Raw genomic sequence first — 17,157 nt, forward strand, 5'->3', positions numbered from 1 at the left:
CAAGATAAACAGCTTCATTCTGTTATCTAAGTGGGGTTGGTTTAGTCCTGAGCTAAAGAATTCCAACCTTATTCATTTGAAGATTTTCTATTCAATTCCAAGTGAGGGCAGCTAACTCAAGCTGAAAAGAGCCAACTTGGAACTCCATCTACTAGCCCCATCAAGAGCAACCCCCAGCTTGTAGCCAAGGCTTATAAAAATGGCAATTAAAAACTCATTTCTTTGCAGAGGACCTGACATGCCAGGCCATGCTATGCCATGCTATGCCAAGGATGCCTCTGCCTGCTGGGATGATACTGTCTTCCAGGGCTATCCTCTCTTTATCCTCACTGATTTCCCTAATGAGACTTTATGCCTCTCTGTCAGGATTTTTCTACTAGAAACTTTACTTAGGCTGACTTCCCAATGCCAATAATAAAACTCTTTTATCAATCTAGGTTTTCAGGTTTGTAAATTCCTTTACAGAGAATCTCTGCATCGTCAGAAGAAGTCCCCCAAAATCCCTACCCTTGTGCCGAATCCCAAGGGGTGTAGGGGAGCCAAATCTCTCCTTTGGTTCCCTGAACCCCGAACCTGCTGCTAAACCTCATCATTTAACTCCCTGACCACCAGGAACTCTAATCTCATTTTGGTTCCCTAAATCTAGATCTTTTGGTTCCCTGATAAAAAGGAACCACAAAACCTAAACTCATCAGTTACAGAGCAGGAAGAATTCAAGGGACCAAAAAAAAAAAAAAAAAGAAAAAGGAATGACTCTTTTTTGGGACTGGTGGGTGACTCAGCCTGGAGTCCTTCCTGAATTCAAACCTGACCTCAGACACTTACTAGCTATGTAACTCTGGGCAAGTCACTTAATTCTGCTTCAGTTTCTTCATCTCTAAAATGACTTGGAGAAAGAACTTGCAAACTACTCCAGTATCTTTTCCAAAAAAAGCTTCAAAATTTGGTCATGAAGAGTTCAACACTACTGAAATGACCAAAGGAAAAAAAACAAAATATATTTCCAGACTTTCCCCTCTATCAGAAAATGCTATTTCAAAACTAAATAAATGACATTGAATTGCTTCCCTTATTACTCTCCTGCTGGAGCAATTGTTTATGGTCACAAATGAGTTTAATAACATATTAAAATATAGAAGGAACAAGAGGAAAAGAATAATGACTACTCACTTCTGGCTCTTTCTTATTATAACATATAGAACATTTTCAAGGTTGCATTAAAAAGCTTTCATTCCAATATGCTTTCAATATGGAAATTGCATTTTTTGGATACTTAATTTTTTTTTATAAATTTAATTTACTTTGCAAATTAGAATGAGGATTCCTATCTTCAGATTCAAGAAGTCTATATAATAAATTATAGAATTATTAATTTCATTAATTAAGAAGACTATATAATTAACTATATAGTCTATAAAATTAATTAAGAAGTTTATATAATAAATTAATTGCCTAAATAATATTATTGGTTAAAAAACATTTTTTTGGGTAGGGGGATGATACTTAATTTTCCAGTTTATAGAATTACTGTGCTCAAACAGGAAGGTTTTAACAGACATGGAAGCCAGAGGCTAAGGAGACACTCCCTACCCACCAACACCCCAAAATGCACATTTATGCCAACTGGTCTTTACAAAAAGCACTCATTTGTTTTATCTTGGTAAGCCCTGTCACCTCCATCTGGCGGGTGAGTGATGATGTCATTATCACTGGAAGACAAGGGAACAGCCTGACAACTCAGGAGATGGCAGCCTTACTCCTGACATTTACATTCCAGACTCAAATTATCAAGCTATTATTGTAGAACTCCTTAGCATAATGTACTTGGTCCACCCAGTGACAATCTGACATGATATCCATGATGATTTTGATTTTGAAATTTAAATAGTCATCTGAATATAGGACATTCACAAAATGAAAAAAGAGGTACTGGCTGTGTGCCTAAGATCCAAAAGAGATAGTTATTTTAATCACCACTGGCTGTTTAGAAATGTTCTTCTGGATAGACAGAAGAATGTAATTTATTCAGTCTTCTGGATGGGCAGAAAAAGGCACTTGTCATCTGAAAAGTATTTAGATTAGGAAGAGCCTTGGACTTGGTAGCAAAAAAGTCAGTTAGCATTTATTAAGCACCTATTAGGCACCAGGCACTGTACTGTAGAGACACAAAAAGACAGACCCTGCCCTCACAATCTAATGGAGGAGATAAAAGCAAAGACATATCTATAAATAAGCTATAAAAGGGGATAAATGAATAGAAAGAAGACACTACAATCAAGAGGAGTTGAGAAAGGCTTCTTGCAGAAGGTGGGATTTTAGCTGTTGTTGTTCATCATTAATTCTTTTTTTGAAAATAGTTTTTTATTTTTCCAAATACATGCAAAGATAGTTTTCAACATTCATCTTTGCAAAACCTTGTGTTCCAATTTTTCTCCCTCTTTCCTCCCTTTTCCTTTCCCCAAGACAACAAACAATCTGATATAGATTAGACATATGCAATTCTTCTAAACATATTTTCATTTTTGCCATGTTGCACCAAAAAAAAAAAAATCAGATAAAAAAACACTAGAAAGAAAAACAAGGAAGCAAGCAAGCAAACAAACAACAAAGAAGAAAATATTTTGCTTTGATCCACATTTAGTATCCATAGTTCTCTCTCTGGATGCTTATGTTAATTGGAATTGGCTTGAATCACCTCATTGTTGAAAAGAGCCACGTCCATGAAAGTTGATCATCACATAATATTTTTGTTATTGTCTACAATGTTCTCTTGGTTCTGCTCACTTCACATAAATTTTTCCAAGATTTTCTCAAATCATCCTGCTGATCATTTTGTACAGAACAATAATATCCCATAACATTCATATATTATAACTTATTCAGCCATTCCCCAACTGATGAGTATCCACTCAGTTTCTGGTTCCTTGCTCCTATAAAAAGGGCTGCTACAAATATTTTTGCACATGTGGGTCTTTTCCCTCTTTTATGATGTTTTTGGGTTACAGACTTAGTAGAGACAGTGCAAACAAGTTGATAGTCCTTTGGACATTGATCCAAATTGCTCTCCAGAATTGTTGGATCATTTTACAACTCTATCAACAATGCATCAGGGTCCCATTTTTTTCCCACATCCCCTCCAACATTCATCATTATCTTTTCCTATCATCTTAACCAATCTGAGAGGTATGAAATGTTAACCTCAGAGTTGTCTCAATTTGTATTTCTCTAATCAATAGTGATTTAGGGCATTTTTTTCATATAACTATAGATGGCTTTAATTTCTTCATCTGAAAATTGTTCATATCTTTGGCATTTATTCATTGGGGAATGGCTTGTATTCTTACAAATTTGAGTCAGTTCCCTATATATTTTAGCAATGAGGCTGTTTATTGGAAACATTGGCTATAAAATTTTTTTCCCAGCTTTTTGCTTCCCTTCTAATTTTGGCAGTACTGATTTTGTGTAAAAACTTTAATTTAAGGTAATTGATTATTCATTTAATTTTTAATTTATTTATTATATTTTATTAAATTATAAAAATAATTAATGTAATCAAAATTACTTTTGCATTTCATAATATTTTCTAGTTTTTCTTTGGCCATCAAATTCCTCCATTCTCCACAGATCTAGGAGGTAGACTATCCCTTATTCTTCTAATTTGTTTATAGTATTAGCCTTTTTGTCTAAATCATTTATCCTTAATTCTCAAATAGGACCAGGGCATCATGAGGGTGATATCTTGACTTGCCTATGAATTGGATTTGAGTAAAGCAATGCTCTGCAAAGTCAGCCGTCTCCATTTTTCCTCCAGAGTCATTGGAGTCCAGTGGCAAGATAAAAGTTGACCACTAGAAGTGGTCCAAGATGCAGTATGATTTTAACTAGGACTTGTGGGAAGTCAATAGATGGAGATGAGGGGGGAGATCATTCTAGGCATGGGGGACAGTCAGAGAAAATTCTGGGAGCCAAGAGATGGTTTGTCTATGGTCTAACAAGGAAGCCAGTGTCACTGGAATGAAGAGTCAATGGCAGGGAGAAAGGTATGAAAAAAAGTAAAATGTGGGACATTGGGAAATTGTGGGGAGTCATATAGAACTTTGAATGCCAAACAGATCATTTTGTATTTGATTTACTGGGGAGACCTGAGATCCAATTCTCTTTCTGACACTTTTCAGGTCAGTGGCTCTGGGTAAGTCTGTTATCTTTCCTAACCTCAGTCTTCTTACCTGTATAATGTGAATTATACTTCTTGCATTATCTGCCTCAGTGATATTGTGGGAAAGTACTTTGTAAGCTTTAAAGTACTTAAGAAATGTGAGTTATTATTATTTATAATTATTGAATAATAATTACAAAATTATTACAAAATGGTAAAATTTAAAGACTGTGTTCCAATCATTCATTGCCTTATTTTGCACAGGAGGAATCTCAGGCTCAGATTTAGCCAACATCACAAAATAGTATGCTTTTTTATTTCCTTTTGGCAGGGGGAAGGGGAGATAAGAAGTTACTCTATTTTTTCTCCAACAAATGACTCCTTCAGAGAGGTGCATGTATGGTAAACTATGAGCTGGCCCTGGCATTAGAAAGACCATTGTACCATAGTGACCATGGACAGATCCCTTACCCTCTTAGTGACCCAGGCAGCTCTAAGATTGTTAGATTACAGACAAGTTTCTGCTCTGCATCAGAGGATGGAGTTACTGCATCAGATGAAAGAGTTTCTGCATCGAGTTCCATATACTTCTAGAAACCATAAGTCAACACCCCACCCTCTACACTGACCTACCCCACTGTTCCTCCCTGAACCTTCTCTTATCGAGGCACAGAACAAATTTTGCTATTTTGCCTGATAATCAATGAGTACAAAGGTAGAAAGAGGAAAAATGTTATATTGTAACAGCCCCATTTTCTGATACCTTCACAATCATATTTTATCACATTTATTTAGCACTTTAAGGTCTGTAAAGTGCATTTGCACATGTGACCTCATGATCTTCGTACAATTCCATAAGAGTTATCACTATTTTCTAGATGAACAAACTGAGGCCTGACAGATTAAGTAACTTGCCCAAGGTCACAGTAAGTTTCTGAAACAGGATTTGAACTTGGGTCTTTACAATTCCCACTCTATATTTGCTTTCACAAATGTGCATGAGCCTTTAAGAATTCATCACTCAAAGCTTGAGACCCTGCAGCACTGCCATCCTCAATTAAAGAGACACATTGGTGACCTCTATGTGTTTTAGGAATAAATACTTGATTAGGATTCCATCAATCAATTCAAACAGATTAGTCTTGTCTGAGGCATTAAATACACATGTATTTTGTGAAGTCAACATTTGATTATCTGTCACTTATATTTGAGCTTTAAAATGCATTAGGGTTTTTTCCTTCTGGTAGATTAAACTTTCTAATGATTTTGGCTTAAGCTAATATAGAAATGAGTTTGCATTTGCAGAGTACACACTGATAGGCTACAGTCATTCTGGGCGGCAGAAGGATGCTGGCTAGCTGGGGATTTAAATTTTTCAGGGCACATGATCCATATGCACATAGTAAAACATTGACCAAACTGTAATGATTCTATAAAAATCGTCATTTCATCTCGTGTTTGCTCACCCATTATTATGGTTTGTATTCCATCTCAGTTTAGTGAGGGGATGCTTCTTTTTCCATACTTGGCTGGAACCTTTTTATGACAAGATCTCTCTCAGTAGTAACATTATATCTGCTACTGTTTCAATGTTCAAAGATGAAGTAACTTTTTTTTTCTCCCAGAATGTATTTGTCTTTTGACAGGTTAGACCATGGGTAATAATGATAGGGAGATGAATTGATGTTCAGACAATTTACATTCAAATCTTACTGCTGTTACTTAAATATCTATATGTCTTTACATTAGTCACTTAACGCACTCTGGCCTTGCATCCTGACAATGTATTGGGATTAAACCACACTAGTGTTGTGGGATAATCCCATGTGGCTATTTGCCAAAGCCTCATGGAATCAATAAAAGGCTAAATTCGTTCAATTATTCTGGGACTCCGGCTTTCTATGAGATTTAAGAAAGAAAGAGTGGCCATGTTAGTTATTTTGATAACTTTGCAGTGGTGACTTCATAATGAACTGACAGGTAGTATGATAGTGATAAACACTGGAAATCTTTCTCTTAACTCAGGCCATAATTTGGTAGTTTTACACAGGTCAAGTGATATATTTTCTCTTTTTGCTTGTTACTCATCAACAAAGTGGATTGAACTAACTCCAGGGATGTGTTCAGTGGATTCAGTCAGTCTACAATCATTTATTAAGTGCTCACCATGTGCCAGGTACCATGTCAAATGCTGGGAACCTAAAGAAAGGTAAATAAAAGCAAACTATAACAGGAGATAAATAGGAAATATTGAATAAAGAGAAGACACTACAATTAAGAGGAGTTGAGAAAGGCTTCTTGCAGAAGCTGGGATTTTAGTTGCTATTGTTCTTTAATTCTCTCTTTTTTTGAAAATAGTATTTTATTTTTCCTCAAGGAAACAAAATTTTAATAAGAAAGACAAAATAAGTAAATAGCTAGGTATAAACAAGTTATATAGAGTGTATGGGAGACAATTTGAAGGAAGAAGTGATTGAAGATCCTGTCACACATTTGGAGAAACTTAGATATAAGCTATAATTAAGCTTTATTCAGATTTCCCCAGAGTTTTGCTCCAAGATAGGGTAAAAGCTAAAGAAAGTGATCTCCTTCCTTTGCCACTTGATCATGAGCTCAGTTTCCTAGGACCAAATATAGTCTATGTAAGCCCAGAGTTCTTTTAAAAAATATTAAAAAAAAACTATATGCAAAGATAGTTTTCAACATTCACCCTTGCAAAATCTTGTGTTCCAAAATTTTTCTCCTTCCCTTCCCCCCCACCTTCTCATTGACAATAATCCTACATATATTAAACATGTGCAATTGTTCTATACATATTGCCACATTTATCATGCTGCCCAAGAAAAATCAGATCAAAAAGAAAAAAAAATGAGAAAGAAAACAAAAAGCAAGCAAACAACAAAAGGTGAAAATATTACATTGTAATCCACATTCAGTTCCCATAGTCTTTCTTCTGGATGCAGCTGACCCTTTTCATAAGTCTATTGGAATTGGCCAGAATCACCCCATTGTTGAAAAGAGCCAAATCCATCAGAGTCTTCACTCAGCATCAATTCATGTAAGTCTCTCCAGGCCTTTCTGAAATCGTTATGCTGATCATTTCTTATAGAATAATAACATTCCATAACATTCATACACCATAACTTATTCAGCCAATACCCAACTGACAGGAATCCACTCAGTTGCCAGTTTCTTGCCACTACAAAAAAGATTGCTATAAGTACATGTAAGTCCCTTTCCCTCCTTTATGATCTTTTTGGGATACAGGCCAAGGAGAGACACTGCTGGATCAAAGGGTATGCCCAGTTTGATAGCCCTTTGGGCAAAGTTACAAATTGCTCCCCAGAGTGTTTGGATCAGTTCACAACTCCACTGACAATATATTAGTGTCCCAGTTTTCTCACATATTCTCCAATATTTATCATTATCTTTTCTTGCCATCTTAGCCAATCTGACAGGTATGTGGTGATGCCTTAATTTGCATTTCTCTGATTAATAGTACTTTAGAGAATTTTTTTGACTAGAAATGGTTTAAATTTCTTCATCTGAAAATTGTTCATATCCTTTGACTATTTGTCAATTGGAGAATGACTTATACTCATAAATTTGAATCATTTCTCTCTTTATATTTTAGAAGTAAGGTCTTTATCAGAACCCTTGGATGTAAAAATTTCCCCCTGTTTTCTGCTTCCCTTCTAATTTTGTCTGCATTGGTTTTGTTTGTACAAAATTTTTTTAACTTAATATAGTCAAAATTATCCATTTTATATTTTATAATGTACTCTAGATTTTCTTTAGCCATAACTTCTTGTCTTCTCCCCAGATCTGAGAGACAGACTATTCTTTGTTCTTCTAATTTGCTTTATGTCTAAATCATGAACCCATTTTGACCTTATCTTGGCGTAGGGTATTAGGTGTTGATCTTTCTGCCATACAGTTTTCCCAATTTTCCCAGAAATTTTTGCCAAATAATGAGTTCTTATCCCAAAAACTGAAGCCCAGAATTCTTAAGCCATGGAAAACATTTATTAAAAAAGGGCAGATAAAGACTTCTAATAAACTATGTATTTCCTATATTGAATATTCATGGAAAGGCATGAACATTAATTAAGGAAAAAGAGGTTAGAGAATGGATAGTGGTATGCTACATAAAGGAAATACTCATAGCAGGTCTACCAAACCTGCTGAAGCAATATTGTTTTATTAAAAAAAGATTAATGAAATTAATGCACATATTTTGGTTTGTCAAACTTGAGGCTAAAGAATGAGAATTCTTGGTGCAAGGAGTAGGCTTTTGAGGAAATCAAAAACTTAAGAGAAAAATAACTAAGGAGAACAAAATTATAGACCAAAGCATAGGTCTGACTATGTTGTTCTTTTGCCACAATGAATTTGTAAATAATGTAAGTGGGCTCTACTCCCACAAAAAGCCAGCTTCCTTGCTCCCCTACTTTAAGAAATGAACCTTGAACCTTGCAGGTTCATGGCTATGTAAAAATGAAAATAATTTTTCATCCCTGATTGCTTCTATTTCATATCTCCTACATGTCATATTATGCTAGCTCTGAAATAGGTGGTTATATGGGTTTTGAAAATGAGCTTTGGGATTAGGATGGAAATATTTGGAACTGACTCAATTGAATTTGCATTTGTTAGTAACATCATTTAGTCTAGCTTCTCATGATTATGTTACCCACCAGAAATCTAACCCAGGCCTTCTCTTCCATTATTCATCCCTTTGGTACTGTGACAGTTCAATGTTATCACAATATTTACATAATACATGGTATTATTGGAGTTTGGAGCCAGAGCAAAAAAAGATTTAAATGTACTTTGTAAATTATTCATCATTCATAAAGATTCCATCCCTATACACCCTTGTCACCTGTTTGAAAATGTCAGGACCCATGAGATCACTACTTAGAGTTCAGATTTCTCTTTGTTTTCTGTTCAAAATGGGCCTTGTGGTTGGAATTGGGATTTCAGAAACTCCTGCTTTATCTTCAATAGAATAACTATTCTAATGGAGACTGGATGTGGATCAAAGCACAATATTTTCACCTTTTTGATTGTTTCTGTGCTTTTTCTTTCTTTTGTTTTTGTTTTTTTCTCTTTTGGTCTGATTTTTCTTGTATAACATGACAAATATGGAAATATGTTTAAAAGGATTGTATTTTTTTTTTAAAGAATAACTCTTCTGCTTGAAATCTACTTAAATAAAGGAATTATTTTCTATGCCTCCCACTTGAGTGTTCCAGTACCAGAAATAACACAGATTTTTTAATGAATAAAATTGCTCTTGAGGATAAAGACTCAACCTCGTGATTCTTGCATCTTAATATGTATCTTCTGGAGACCAAGGAATATACTAGATTAGAGAGCTTCTTATACTTTCTAATATAGGGAAAGTGGGATAGTAGAAAGAGAGAGAGAGAGAAAGTCATTCAGGTTAGTATTTCTTTTTGTTCACTAGGTGACCCAATGGCTAAACCACTAAATTTGGAATAAGGAAAATGTAAGTTTGAATTCAGTCTCACTTACCAGCTGTGTATCAAATTACATAACTCTGTTTGTCTCAATTTCTTTATCTGTAAAATGAGCTGGAAAAGAAAAGGGCAACCACTCCAGTATCTCTGCCAAGAAAACTCCAAATGGGATCATGAAATAACCAAAGAACAACAACAATAGTTCATAGGAGGGGTGATTCCTCTGACAAACAACAACCATTCCACTACCAAAGTCTGTCATTTAATCATTAGGAGTTCCTCAGCAAGGTCATGATAGTAATTATCTCTGGGGTGATGCACTTCAGGGCCTCAACAAATCATGTAATCTTATTCAGGTAATTATATAGCACACTGGGAAAATTGGGAAAACTGTATGGCAGAAAGAAGGCATTGACCAACACCTAACACCTTATGCCAAGATAAGGTCAAAATGGGTTCATGATTTAGACATAAAGCAAATTAGAAGAACAAAGAATAGTCTGCTATGTAATCAAACTTCTTTCCCATTTTACATAAGTATTTATGGAATTAGTGGGTGAATGGATTCCTCAAGTTCCCCTTTACACTGAAGTACAAAAGTAACACTTCTTTATATGATCCCCTCTATTACGGATGTGGCACAGTCTGTTAAATGAGATGTTCTTGGCACCTACCACAAATGAAATGATCTCTAAAAAGTGGTTTGCATACTTTAAAATGCTGTATAAATATCAACTGCCATAGTAGTTGAACATGACAGTTTATATATTTAAGCCCAATTGGCTAGTGATAAATGAAGGTTAAAAAGATCGAGAAATTAAAAAAAAAAGTCAATAAACTAGATACAGTAAAGATTACCAGTAGTGGTCATAAGTGGAGGTTATTTTGGTTTTGCTCCATGTATATTGTGGTTTTGGTTTAAGTTTTTGAATCAGATCTGTAATTTGTTGTTCTGGTTTGTCCTTAATTTTCAGAGAGGACAAGTGACATTATCTTTTCTACTAATGGAGTTAAATGAAATTTTAAGGTGCTTAGCATAGCTCCTGAAACATAGGAAACACTTAATAAATGTTCCTTCCCAAGCATTAGAGGTCACCAACTACTCTGCAACTTAAAGTCTTAGTTGCCTTGGGGAGATTGAGATATCAAATGATTTGCCCAACTAAGTCAGCATGTGTAAGAGAGCCTAACTGCTCATCCCAACTCTTTATCCAGGGTTTTTAATTTTGTTGTTGTCATGGATTCTTTTGACAATATGATGAAATCTACAGATCCCTTCTTAGAATAATATTCTAAATGTATAAAATGCAATGCCTAAAATTAAAAAGGAAGCCAACAGAATTGAAATATATCTATGTAAAAACAGATCTCTGTCTATCTCTATATCATCTATCTATCTATCTATCTGTCTATCTGTCTATCATCTATCTGTCCATCTCATGAACTCCTGTTAAGAATCTTTACTCTGGTCTATACTGACTCTATACAATTAGAGGAAGGACCTTAAACCAGGAAGAACCTTAAATTATTTTGTAAATTTGTGAGCCATCTCCTAGCTACCAACTAGTATATAATCATTCACTTTTATGGTGATTTTGTTTACTTTTGTAACAGAAAGGTAGCCACTGCTTTCACTTTACACTTTCCTGCTTTTCCCCAGAGATTTTTCTGTTCCTTATGTGCTGAGTAGAAAGGATGATTCAACTCAGACGTTTGGTGATACTGGCAAAGACCAAAGTAGCCTCATTTCAGTCTGCTTTGGTGATCTAAGGGCTGTGCTCTTCATGGTAAACATATTTCTGATGTTTTTTTCCTTCAAAGATCATGTGTCTATTTACATTTGTCTGAGTGAAATGCCAAATGTGAAATACTTGAATAGGATTTCATCAGTGAGCCACTAAGCAAACATTGGGTTTCTAGATTCCACAATGTACCCACAACGCCACACATAGTCTGCATGCATGACAGGGAAAACTCACTCTTTTAGAAATAATGGGCTAGGCAACAGATTTCAGGTTAAGTACTAAACCTGCAAATAAAACTTGCTTGGGGAAAATACATACAGCTGTGGCCAGGGTTTTTGTTAGGAGGGAAGAGTTGAAAATAAAAAAGTAAGCATAGGAAAAAGGCAAAGGGGGAGGGGGAAATCAAAGTTTCACATAAAAGTGGCAGAAAAGAGCTAGAGGAACAAGTCTCTTTTATAGAGACTTGGGAAAGTCTAAAAATATTTATTTTAATATAGATCATTATCAGTTGTTATTAATATCATATAGATGTGTCACACTTAGTATGTGGAAAGCTATTGTGATTGCTAGTAAAAAAAAAAAATTCTGAAAAAAGTCCCTCCTTTTATTTTTTTAATGCACTTTAGTTATGGCAATAGTGAATAAATAAATACTCAATTTGTTTAAACTGTGTGCATAAACAAGTTTGGCTCTGAAGATAAGATGCATGTCTCTTTTCTTTGCAGTTTGGGAGGAGGTTATGTGGGCATGAAATGTTTTATATACTATAATATTAATTAAAATTTTTATTGGTTTTGCAGATCTGGTATCCTTCCCTTCTCATCCCCAACCTTAACAATCTTTTTTTTTCCACCCACTCTGAGGCAGTTGGGCTTAAGTGACTTATCCAGAGCCGTACAGCTAGGAAGTTTTAATTGTCTGAGGCCACATTTGAACTCAGGTCCTCCTGACTTCAGGGCTGGTGCTCTATCCACTGTCTTACTTAGTCCCCCCTCCCCACTTTTTTTATTTTAAATAAGTGTGAGCATGAGACTTCATTGAGTCTGTCAACCAATCACCTAACATCTTTATCAGGTGAGAATAAACCTTGATTGAATTAGTTTGAGATATAAACCAGGTGTGATGATGTCAGTTTTGCTCATGTCTTATGAAGTTGTTATAAAACCAATAAGCTTAGGATGGAATTAAGGATTCAAAAGAGTGGTAGCTAGGAGAGAGAATTCTGGCCAAAGCCCTCAAGAGGAGTCAGTTAGGAGGAGAAAGAGAGCTTATAGAACTCTATAAGTCTAGGCTTGATTTCAGTCTCCCTCTCCATCATCCCACACCCATCCAACCTTTGGGATGAGGACCTTGAGAATTTAAGAAGGCTAGAGGATTTATACTTGTCCCACCCCAAGTCCTAACAATAATCCTGGAACAGCTGATGGTAATGTCTGTATCAGAAAGTAAAGATATACTGAACTTGATGAGAAAAGGTAGATTCAAAGCTTTACAAAGTAAATACCCAGAAGAAAAATTACACCAGACCTAAGGCATGAAGTTGAAGGATTTCAGCAGAAGGACTTCCAGGAGTGATGTGTTACCCTTTTTGCCACAGATATGGTAAGGTCATGTCTACTTTCCTCTGGGCTCATTTGGAATATGGAACTTCAGCTGAGTTTTGAAGGAAGTCGAAGTATAATAAGGAGAGGAAGGAGTATTGTCCAGCCATTGGTCACTCACTGTAACAGGAATGGAGATAGAAGACAGTGTTGTACAAAAATACTGACACAATGATGCTTTATCATCACTAATACGTGATATTTTAGGTTTCCAGAATGCTTTACATATATATAAAGCTTCGAGTGCAAGGGATAATGGTGTAAAAAAATTACCCTGGCATGGATTCTGTCAATATAAAGTTATTATAATATATATATATATATATATATAATAAAGGCTACATTTCCAGGAAAAAAAAAACAGACTATGTGTTAGGAAAATCATTTTGGCAATTGCTTGGAAGATGGATTGGAGTGGGAAAATACTTGGGATGATCCAAATAAAAAGCTATTGCATTAGGAAAAAAATATATATAAAGCTTCATTTGAGCTCCACATCAATACTATTAGATAGCTAATATTATTAGCCCCATTTTATAAATGAGGAAATGAGGATGAATAAAGTAAAATGATTTGCCTCTGATTATGCAGTTTGTAAATTTCTGAAGCAAGATTTGAACTCAGATCTTTTTGATTCAAATCTAGAATTCTAATCATTATACAAAGCTGCCTTCTCTCTCTTCTCTCTTCTCTCTTCTCTCTTCTCTCTTCTCTCTTCTCTCTTCTCTCTTCTCTCTTCTCTCTTCTCTCTTCTCTCTTCTCTCTCTCTCTCTCTCTCTCTCTCCTTGACCTACTGAATACTGTAGTCTTTAGAGAACCCAAACTGCATATTGGACTCACAGCAAAGGAATAGAGGTGGGTAACAGATACATTCTGAATGATGAACTGGTATTCAGGAAATCATAGAAACCCTAGAACAGGAGTTTGTGAGTGTTACTGCAAATATCTTGACAACTGTTTTTCATTATAATTAATTGTAGTCCATGGCTTAGTTAAGTTAAAAGTTAAGAAAATTTGTTTTAGTTAGAGAGTGGGAAAAAAATCTAGTGATTTAAAGTCAAGGAGGAGAGACTTGGAAGGAGGGAGTAATGAATCGTGTGAAATATAGCAAAGGAGCAGGAACTAGGAAAAAGATCTTTAGACTGGGAAGGAAGTCATTGGATTAAAAAAAAAAAGTTAATCCCTGCCCTAGATGTAGATCTCCAGTGTATTGGGTAAATGATTGGGTGAGAAAGTTTAGATGGGGTGAGATCTTTAGAAGAGGAAGTAAGGTGATCATGGATTCACTCTGGAACTTAGGCATAAACAAGAGGAAAAACTTGCTGTGTGAAACTCTGTTTTAGAGTGTGTTTGTATTTTCATTTGGAAAAAAACTATCTAGATGTATAATATTCCTTATGGTGTAAAAACAATCTGATAATATCAACCAATATAAACGAGAAAAAAACTATTCCTTACACATAATCAACTTCTTATGGAATCATTTTTGAGGACTAGACTCATTGTATTCTAAATATTCTGCATTAACAATACAATTAATTCTTTTAATTTAGCTTTTTTTTTTTTTTTTTTTTTTTTTTTTTTTTTTTTTTTTGAATGTGGAGGAAAATTCCTTTTGCAATTGAAAGGCTCAGTGCTTCTGGTAGGGGAATAGTGTAGGGTTAGGCTGGAAGAGTGACCAGGGGACAAATTATGGAATCTATTGCATACTATGCTAAGGAATGTGAATTTTATTTACTAGGTAAGTGGTTCCCAGTCAGAAGACTGAAGAGCATTGAACTAGGAAGGAAATGAGGCAGGAAATATTGTAAAGAGTCCACCAGTTTTTGTAGACATCAGATGCTATCATTTCTATCTTTAATTAACTCTCCCAATGCAGCAAAGCAGTATTAAAAAGTAATCAAAATGTTTCTGAAGTGAATGAATGCTTGACACATTTATTTGTTGTATTTTCTCACATGCATATGTAGATGTTTTTGTGAATAAAGGAAAAAAAAAATAAAGTGCCAGGTCTTGTGCTAGGTCCTTGGCAGATAAAGGGGGAAAATGATGTCTCTCTTCTCGAGGAGCTTATAATTTATTGGGGAAATAAAATTCTAATATAATATTAAGCACATTACTAATGATAGTGTCCAGAATGAGGAAAATAATATTCCCCTGTATAGGAGATGGAACTCTTTTAGGCCGCTGTATTCTGTTCTGGGCATTATATTTTAGAAGGGACATTGATGCCCTGGAGATCATGCAGGGGAAGAGAATCAAAATGTGAAGGAGACTGAGACATAAGGGTTAGTTGAAAGAACTTTGGGTTGTGTTGCCTGAAGAGAAAGAGAAAGGGGGAAAAATAGGTGTTTTAAAGGACTGAGTTTTAGAATTGGGATTAGATTTATTTTGTTTGAACTAGAACCAATGGCTGCATATTGCAAGCACATATAACATAGGAAAAACTAATGATTAGAGCTGCACAAAATGGAAATTGTCTGCACTGGGAGTAGAATTCATGTCACTAAATGTCTCCAGTGGACTGGAGGGATGACTTCTGAGATTCCTTCTAATTCTAAGAATATGAAATTCTGCTACACACCTCTCACATTGGCTAAGATGACAGAAAAAGATAACGATAAATGTTGAAGGGGATGTGGGAAAACTGGAACACTAATACATTGTTGGTTAAGTTGTGAACCGATCCAACTATTCTGGAAAGCAATTTGGAACTATGTCCATAGGGCTATCAAACTCTGCATATCTTTTGATTCAGCAGTGGTTTTCCTATATCCCAGAGAGACCATAAAAGAGGGAAAAGAACTTAAGTGAACAAACATGTCTGCCTCATTTTTCTGAGGATATAGCAGCATCTACCCTGCAGGGTGATTGTGAGGATTGAGCGACATGTTTGTAAAGATCTTAGCACTTCCCCTGACAAATAGCAGGTGCTCTATATAAAAGCTTATTCCCTTCTTCCCTCTACCCATTTTACAGAGGAATAAAGTGAGGTTCATGTGGATAAGCCAGCCTGGCCATCATCACACAGTGGCATAGGGTTCAGAACCACATGTCCTCTCTCCAATTTCTTTGCTCGCTGCATAATTTTTGACTCCATGACAGAATAGCAGTGGAGTGGAAATTCATTTCAGTTCAACGGGATTAAATAATGACTGTGTTCCAGAGAAATGCAAAGTGGAGAGTAAAAATGAGGTTGATAGAAGCATATTTTTCATTTTAAATTATTTTTGTGATTCACATTAAATCCTATTCTTGGTCTGAGAATGATGAAACAAATTTCCCTCTTTTTAGCATAGAGGTAATGGCTATGGGTACAGAATGTCTTATCATAGGTTCTCATACAATTACCTCAGTGTTTGGTTTTACATAATTGCTTTCCATCATTAAGAAGGGAGTCTTTTGAATTTCTTTGCTGACTCCCTATGTCTTATAGTTTTGTCTTCCCCTATTAGACTACTGGCAACTTGAGGGCAGGGATTGTCTTATTTAATATCTGTAATGCCAGAGCTTGCACAGTATCTGGCCCATAATAAGTGATTAATGTTTATTATTGAGTGTAATTGCTTTTCTTTTGTGGTTTGGAAGTGTCCTAAGATAGAGGGCGTAATTGGTGAGTGTTCTTAAGGAAAAAATAGCAAAATGTTAAAAGAAAATTAAAGAATTTTTCCATGACAGGCATTTTAAGTAATATATTGACATCAGAATGTTGAACTGAAATGATAATTCTTACAGGGCAGGATTTCATGCCTTTTTGTTGTTTTAATACACTGCTTGTCATGAAACACTTTTAGTCTTGCACACTGATGTTGATTAGACCATCTTTTTCTCTGAGGAATATGTGAATTAAGTTTTAAGTCATCCAAATGAAACTCAAATGGCCATTTCCCTCAGACAAAACTGCAAGATTTAAGAATGAGAATATATTTAAAACATATTTACTACAATTTTATTCTTCTCAAATCTTTAATATAATAGCTTTAACTTTTTAAAAAATTTCTTTACATATTTTAAGATAGTCCTACTTGAATCATTTCTTATATAATCCCTGTCAACAGGAACTTTAATAAATACTTATGGATTGATTAATGAAGAAATAAGATTGACTTAACTTTATGCATACATGCCTCATAATCCAAACTAAATAGATTTTCATTTTTTTGTTAATT

The sequence above is a fragment of the Antechinus flavipes genome, chromosome 4, assembly GCF_016432865.1.
Source record: "Antechinus flavipes isolate AdamAnt ecotype Samford, QLD, Australia chromosome 4, AdamAnt_v2, whole genome shotgun sequence".
Lineage (NCBI taxonomy): Eukaryota > Metazoa > Chordata > Mammalia > Dasyuromorphia > Dasyuridae > Antechinus > Antechinus flavipes.